This window comes from Tupaia chinensis, unplaced genomic scaffold (assembly GCF_000334495.1).
Source record: "Tupaia chinensis unplaced genomic scaffold, TupChi_1.0 Scaffold000539_1, whole genome shotgun sequence".
In the NCBI taxonomy this organism is placed as follows: Eukaryota; Metazoa; Chordata; class Mammalia; order Scandentia; family Tupaiidae; genus Tupaia; species Tupaia belangeri.
In genome coordinates this window covers 4380542-4388656 of record NW_006160052.1, presented here as the reverse complement: position 1 = coordinate 4388656, position 8115 = coordinate 4380542, and the positions used below count along the sequence as shown (strand labels likewise).

The 8115-nt window shown below is 39.4% G+C and overlaps 1 pseudogene; it reads right to left on the bottom strand.

Moving 5' to 3' along the window:
- Window positions 1-2412, bottom strand: part of LOC102474861 (U3 small nucleolar ribonucleoprotein MPP10-like) — a 7725-nt pseudogene extending 5313 nt beyond the window's left edge.
- Window positions 2413-8115: the final 5703 nt, after the last annotated feature.

The following is an 8115-nucleotide window of genomic DNA, read 5'->3' as shown; positions in this document are numbered from 1 at the left end:
TTTATTTATTTATTTATTTATTTATTTATTTATTTATTTATTTTTTTGAGAGGTTTTTGCTATAGGGCGCGTGCACTCGCCAGACAGACAGAGAGAGACAGAGAGACAGAAAGCAGGAAATCACCCCCCGGGGGGGGGGTGGCCACGCTGCAATCCCTTCTCCTCCATTCTCCTCTTTGGATCTTGGGCATGCATGCACACGCGCCCAGCGTGAGTTTAAGCCACCGGATCCGGGACTTGAACCGCGGTCGACTACGTGGGAGTCCAGCGACACAGCCATTACGCTAACTGCTGGTCCCCATTCATTTATTTTAATTTGACCAGAGAGAGACACAGAGAGAGAGAAAGTGAGAAAGCAAGTCACCAGATCTGGGATTTGAACTGTGATTAGCCATGTGGGAGTGTCCAGTGCCTTAGCCACGATACCTCCTGCTGGTCCCACTATAATTATCTTTAATGGCTTTATTTTTTAAGCTTCATACTAAGGGTATTCATAATTGCCATGCTACTCTTTCATTACTAGAATAGTCTAAATTTTACTGTGTACTTTTACCAGTGCCTTTATTCTTTCATATATTTTTGTGGTGCTAATTAGCACTCTTTTCCTTCAGCTTGAGGAATTCCCTTTAGCCTTTGTTGTAAACCAGGTCTGGTGGTGATAATTTTCAGCTTTTGTTTGTGAAAGTCTTTATTTCTCCTTTATTTCTAAAGGACTGTTTTGCTGGATACAATATTCTTGTTTACCTGTTTTTATCTTCAGCCTTTGCAATATCGGAGTATTAGACCATTAGATGAGAAATCTACCAGTAGCCTTATTGGAACTCTCTTACATGTGACCTGCTTCTTTTTTCTTGCTTCTTTCAGGAGCTTCTGTCTTGTTTTTTTGACAGTTTGATTATAATATTTTTTGGCATAGTTTCATTGGTATAGTATCTGATTGGACACCTTTAACCCTCTTGTATGTGGACATTTATATCTTTCTACAGATTTGGAAATTTTTCTACTACTATCTCTTTTTTCATTTCTTCTCCTTTTTATTCTTTTTAAACATAAGGTCTCACTATGTCATGATCCTCTTGTCTCAGTCTCTTCAGCTTCTAGGGCTTACAGGTACATGCCACCACTCTTAGCTCTTTTAGATAGGTTCTCACTGTGTTGTTCTGGTTGATGTTAAGCTCATGATGCTACTGCATCAGCCTTCCATGTAGCTATGATTACAGGGGTGTACCACTGCATCTGATCTGTGAATTGGGCTGAGAATCAAACCTGGGTCTCTCATGTGACCTCAGCCTACAGAGAAACAGCCTCTTTACCAGTGCACACCACTGTGGCTAAGCCTGTTATTTTTTTCAAATAAGCTTTCTACCCCTGTGTTTTTCTTGTTGAACTCCTATAAGTTGACTTCTTTGGTTTCCCATAAATCCTGTGAACATTCTTCTTCATTTCTTTTCATTCTTTTTTCTCTGATTATAAGTTTTTAAATAACTTTTGAGTTCATGTATTCTTTCTTATGCTTGATCAATTCTTCTGTTGATGTTCTTTATTGCAGTTTCATTTCATTCATTACGGTTTTTAATCTTGAATTTCTCTCTGATTTTTTCAATATAGTTTCAATTCTCTAAGAAATTTCTAATTTTTGTTTCTAATCTAATACTTTTAGATTTTATCGAATTGTTTTTTCTATAGTCTTGAGATTTTGCTGAAGTTTCTTAATTATCTTAAATTTTTTATGAGGCATTTTATATCTTCATTTTTTTCAGTTGGCTATTGGGAGATTTTTAATTTCTTCTTGTGGTGGTAATGTCTCAAATTTTTCATTTTTCTTGTTGCCTTATGTTGATGTCTATGCATTTGAAGAACTAGGGACTGATTCCATTCTTTATATATTGGCTTTGTCTAGGAAAGGCCTTCACCAGTCAGCCCATTCAAAATTTCTGGGGAGGTTCTTTGGCATGGTCTATGGGCATACTTGCTCTTGGAGTTCCTGTGCAAACTGACATAGTTCCTGGATCAGTTGGTGGAATCTGGCATTTGTTTCCAAGGGGTTGAGCCTAGAGACTAGATCCACTTGGGTATACTTATATTGAGTCTGCGGGGTTGGGCCTGTACCTAGGTCATTGAGGGAAGGCCTGAAGTCTGTGTTTATGGGAACCAGCAAGACATTTGGGTCCAAAGTGACTAACCTGGTGTTGAGGTGGGCTTTGATCCTGAGTCTACAGATTCAGGCAAGGTGCTGGGATATGTCTGGTACCTGAATAAAATGGAATGGGCCTGGAGCCTGAGTCTGTGGGTGCTGTCCTGTAGCTTTGGTCTGTAGGAGTAGTCCTGGAGACTTGGCACCTTGAGGGTTGGGCTGGCAAATGGTATACTGAAATGAGCCTGGATCCTGGGTTTCCTCAAGCCTGAAGCCATGGGGACTGGCCTGGACTCTGCGTCTACCAGGTGATCTTGAAGCCTGGGTCCATGAGTCTGGTTCAGAACTTAGTCCTACTTGGACTGGCCTGGACCCTGTGTTTGCTTAAACAAACTTGGAGTTTGAATCTTCTGGAATATGGAGCACAGAGAATAATCTGGAGGGTGGCACTGCAGATATTGGCCTGACCCTGGGAAGGCTTAGAGCTGTTGCTCATGGGTAGTGAACTGATGCTTGAGGCCAGGGTTGCTGACTTGGCTCTGGCTGGTCTGAAACCTGGGTCATTCCTGGAACCTGAGGCCATAGGGACTGACCTGGAACTGTGTGGGCCTGAAGCTTTTATTTGGAAGGACTGACTTACAGGCTGGGTCTGCAGGTGTTGGTCCAATGATTAGGATTATGTATGACTGTCCTGGTGCTGGGGGTAGTTAGATATCTGGAGTTGCTAGAACCAACCTGGCCCTATTGTGAGCCTGGAGTCTGAGTCTGTAGGAACTGATGGTCTGTTGCTGGATCCTAAAGGTAAGGGCCAATGGAGCCTGACCAGTGCTTGGGTTGGTGCAGCCCCTGGAGTTAGGAGTCTGGGGCAACTGGAGTCATCCTGGTGGTGAGGTGGGCCTGGAGATTAAATCTGCTGGGTAGGGTAGGAGCCAGGGTCTATGAGATCCACTCATAGGTTGTCTTGGAAGTTCAGTCCATAGTACTGGTCTGCAGTATGGTGTCACAGAGGCCTGCCTGACACTTTTACTGAGGAGGTCCCAGTGTTGAGGTTCAAGGCAAAGTCACTTACTTCTCTTTCCCCTATGCAGAGGATATGTTTTTTTTATCCTGTGCTGCCTTGAGTTGCAGAAGGGTGACATGAACAATGTGAAATTGTCTTCACTGAATTCCTCTTCAGTGTGTCTTTTCTTATTTCTTATTCCCACATTGTCTTAGCTGGTTTCCTTAGCTCTTGTGCAGCTTTTTTCATGTTAAATAGTTGTTCATATTGATATTTCTGGCATCTTGCTGACATTTGGTGAAGACTCTGCATTGTTTTATGTCATTTAATTCTCACAACAACCCTGCTAAGCAAGTTTTAAAATACCACCGTTTAAAAAATGAAGTAACTGAAGTTTAGTAGGGTTAAATAACTTGTTCCAACTTTACAAAATAGATCTGGTAGAGTCAGAGCTGATGATTCTAAATATCTGTTTTTTTTGAATAATGCATGATTGTACTCACTCATTTTTAGAGTCTCATCATATCTTGTTCAGTGATGAATACATAGTGGATGGTCAAAAAATTCTTGCTCAGTTATACTGAATTTCTGTTTCACACACCCTTATAACATTTGAAGCCAGAGTTATGATCCTGTTACAATAAAATAATGATGCCAAAGGTTTCACTGCACACATTAGCTGATAATATACCTGTGTTCTTGGTATCTCTGCTCTTCAGAATATCACTGATCTTTATTTTTCATGTTTTTTGGTAGATAATACTATGTGTGCATGTGCACACACATGCAAGAGAGAAAGGACCCTTGATAGGGACTCATCATTTTGTGATCCCCTTTGCCTAGCCCTTCAGCTTTTCACGATCTTGGATGCTGGTGTGCTTTCAGGCCAATGTGAGATCTAAAGTCAGGCTTGCCTATGTGGCTTCCATTACTACAGTCTAGTATCCTATAGACTGTCCTACCTAGGCTGGATCTCATGATGTTTTTACAAAACTGTAGGTATGTTGTGCCAAACATAGGATTTGACACATTGGAAGTGCTCAAGAAATATTTGTTGAAAGGATGATTGGGGACCAGCGGATGGTGTAATGATTACATTGCTGGACTCCCTCATGGTCAGTTACAATTTAAGTCCTGGATCCACGACTTAAAACTTATGCCATGCATGTGTGTATATACATGTCCAAGATCCTGAGAGGAGAATGGAGGAGAAGGGATTACAGCATGGCCATCCCCCTTGGAGGGTGGGGATAATTTTTCACTTTCTGTCTCTTTTCGGTGAGTGCATGTGTCCTATAGCAAAAATCTCTCTAGGAGAAAAAAAAAAGAACGGATGATCAGGTTGTGGTGGTTTGGAATTTATTAAAATTGAAGGTAAAGGTCTTTAATTCACTTAACTTGTGGGCAGTTGTTTTTCTAGATCTTCATTTCCTATAACCATTCTCCAGAAGAGCTCTTGAGATCTGCAAACTTAATGTAATGAAATGCAGTTGGCCCTCAAACAATGAAGCAGTTAAGGACAATGACTGCTGCAGAGTCAAAATTCTGCGTATACATTCAACGCTCCCAAAACTCAACTACTAATAGCCTGCAATTGACTAGAAGCTTTACCAATAACATAGTCAATTAATACATATTTTGTATGTTTTGTGAATTATATACTGTATTCTTAGAATAAAGTAAGCTAGAGAAAAGAAAATGTCATTAAGAAAACCATCAGAAAAAATACATTTACAGTTTTGTTGGAAAAAAATCCTAATTTAAGTAGATATGTATAGTTCAAACCTGTGCTGTTTGGGGCCAATTATATTCTCAGGCAGAAATAGATCTTGAGGAGCTGCAATTGCATGTGAAGGAGTTCTTACATGTTGAAATTCTTGCTGTCTTGAGCTTGTTTATTCAGAGAGGAAAAAATACAGGAGAAAAACGAAAAGCAGACGAAAGCTAAGTAGACAATTCTTAGTAATTGGATATGAGGAGTGAGTTGAATTCCTGTAGTTTATTCCTAGCCTGGCAACTGATTTACTCTGCTCTTTCTAGCACCTGGTTTGCTCCACTAGTAATCTCATTTTCTTTACTAGTGGAAAGGGCTGTCTTTAGGATGTGGAAGTGAGCATCGTGAGACCCTGATGACATGGATGGGCAAATGAGTTTCCACCATGGAGAACAATGTAATGCTTATCTTCTGGCAGTACTGATTTATTGGAAGTTGGAAGGGTTCTTGGAAAAACTGGGAACCTAAGCAGAGAAGTAGGATTTTCTTGGGATTGAAGGAATGTAAATTGATTTTTGTCTTATGCACACTGACTTTTGATCTCTTTTGTGAGGGTTTTAGTCATAATCAGGAATATTTAGGAAGGAAGGGAATGCTCTTTTTACTTTTTTTTTTTTTTTTTCAGCTTATTTCACAGATTGCTTAATGTTTAGGAATTAGTGAGTAACGATTGTGGTCATGTGCCACTGAGCAAATCTCATATCCAGTGTAGCAAGGCCATGTGGGAACCAGTTGTAAAGACTTTCCTTGAGAGAGGATGTTAGATTAAGGTTTGGGATCAGACTGTGGAAGACAATCTGAGAGTTAATTTGAGAGTTAAGGGATTTAGATTTTATCCTTTAAACAATAACCAGGCAAGGAAAGATTGTGATTAAGAAAATTATGTGTGGGACCAGAAGATGGCATAATGGTTATGTTGCTGGACTCTCATGTAGTCGACCATGGTTTGAGTCCCAGACTTGGCAACTTAAAACTCACACTTGTGTGTGCATGTGTATGCATGCCCAAGATTACAAGAAGAGACTGGAGAAGAAGGGATTATGGTTTGGCCATTCCTTCAAGGGGTGATTTCTCACTTTCTGTCCCTCTGGCAAGCACACACGCACTATAACAACTTTCTCTCTTAAGAGAAAAGAAAGAGGGGAACCAGCAGTTAGCGTAATGGCTATGTCGCTGGACTCCCACGTAGTCGACCATGGTTCGCATCCCGGACCCGGTGGCTTAAAACTCATGCCGGGTGTGTGTGTGTGCGTGCCCAAGATCCTGAGAGGAGAATGGAGGAGGGGGGATTGTGGCGTGACCATCCCCTGGGGGGTGATTTCTCACTTTCTGTCTCTATATCTCTCTCTGTCTGTCTGGTGAGCGCATGCGCCCTATAGCGAAAACCTCTCCAAAAAAAAAAAAAAAGAAAAGAAAAGAAAGAAAAAAATGTGTGATATTTTTGTAACATTTATTTTATAGGTTATCACAAGATATGATAGAACAATAATATGGGTGCTTAGCTGCATGGTGACAAAGGAGAGTCTGGTGAAGATACTCTGGCGTGATTTGAGGATGTATTATATTAGTGAAGCAGCAGTGGGAAAAAATGGGATACTTAGGGAGTCACTACAAAGACAGAAATTCACAGGATATGGTAATTGATTTGATACGACTACTATCCTTTGCAGTTAATTTGTGTTCCAGATGTAACATGACAAAAATTTGCACTTTCTTTTTTGTTTTGAGAATTTGCTGGGATCAAACAGTGGTTATAAACTGAGAGATTAATAGCATGGGCATGCGTCAAATTTAACAAAAAAAAATTAGTCCAGAGCAGGTTTTGGGCTTTGTCAGTTAAACTGGAAATAATCACTTTTCTTTTTTTTTTTTCTGAATCCTCTCCTAAAATGCATAATATAGACAGATAATTTGATAGTTGAGGATGGGTTATAAAAAGTTTTCCAGATATTGGTAAGTAGGCAGAAAACACTTCTTTATTTGAGACTCCCCCTTATACAGATATACGAGATACCTTTGTGACAAATATGTATTAATCTAGTTAAAATACAGGGGAAAAATATTTTCTGTAGCTAATACTGCCCTTCTAAATCAGCCTTGTTTTACAGTGATATGTTCTTTGTCATAGTGACGAGGTAAATGAGTGAATGGCCCAATTGATCATAATTACCATCTTTGTTGTCATTGTCTCTTTTTATTATTAATGATTTTTATTGAACATTTATTATGAGTTAGACATTATACCCACATTATACCTGCTATTTTATTTAATTACCAAAATTATTTTAGGAAATGGGTACCATCTTTATTATTGCACAGATGAGGAAGCTCAGGCTTAGATGTTAAATAACTTCAAGATTCTACATCTAATAAGTGGCAGAGCTAGGAGAGGAACTCAGATCACTTTTACCCCAAAGCTCTATTTTTATAAAAATATATTGTAAAGCTACAGTAATTGGAGACCAAAAAATGGCATAATGGTTATATCACTGGACTCCCACATGAGCAATTGCAGTTTGAGTCCCAGACCTGGAGGCTTTAAGCTCTCACCAGGCATGTTGTGTGTGCACGGGTGTGCCCAAAATCCCAAGAGGAGAATGGAAGAGAAGGGATTGTGGCATAGCCATCTCTCAAGGGGTAATTTCTCTCTTTTTGTCCCTCTGATTGTCTCTGTGTCTCTGATGAGCACATGCACCCTGTAGCAAAAAGACAAAAAACAAAAAACAAACAAACAAAAACTTTCTTAAAAAAAAAACAACTACAGTAATTGAAACGGTGTGGCATAAAGACAGACATATAGCCTAAGGGAATATAACTGAGGGCCCAGAAATAAGCCCGCATGCACCTATGGTCATTTAATCTTTGAGGAGGATACCAAAAATATACTATGGAAAAGTGATCATCTTTTCAATAAATGACATTTGAAAAACTGGACATCCACATGCGAAAGAATGAAATCATACCCCTATTTTCCACTATATAGAAAAATCAGTTCAAAATGGATTAAGTACTTAAATTAAGGCCTGAAGCTGTATAAATTCTAGAAGAAAACAAAGGAGAAAAGCTTTATACCACTGGTCTTGGCAATGATTTCTTGGTTATGACACTCAAAACTAAGGAAACTAAAGCAAAAACAAACGTGGGACTACATCAAACTAGAAAGTTTCTGCACAACAAAAGAAGCAATTAACTCAGTGAAAAGGGAAC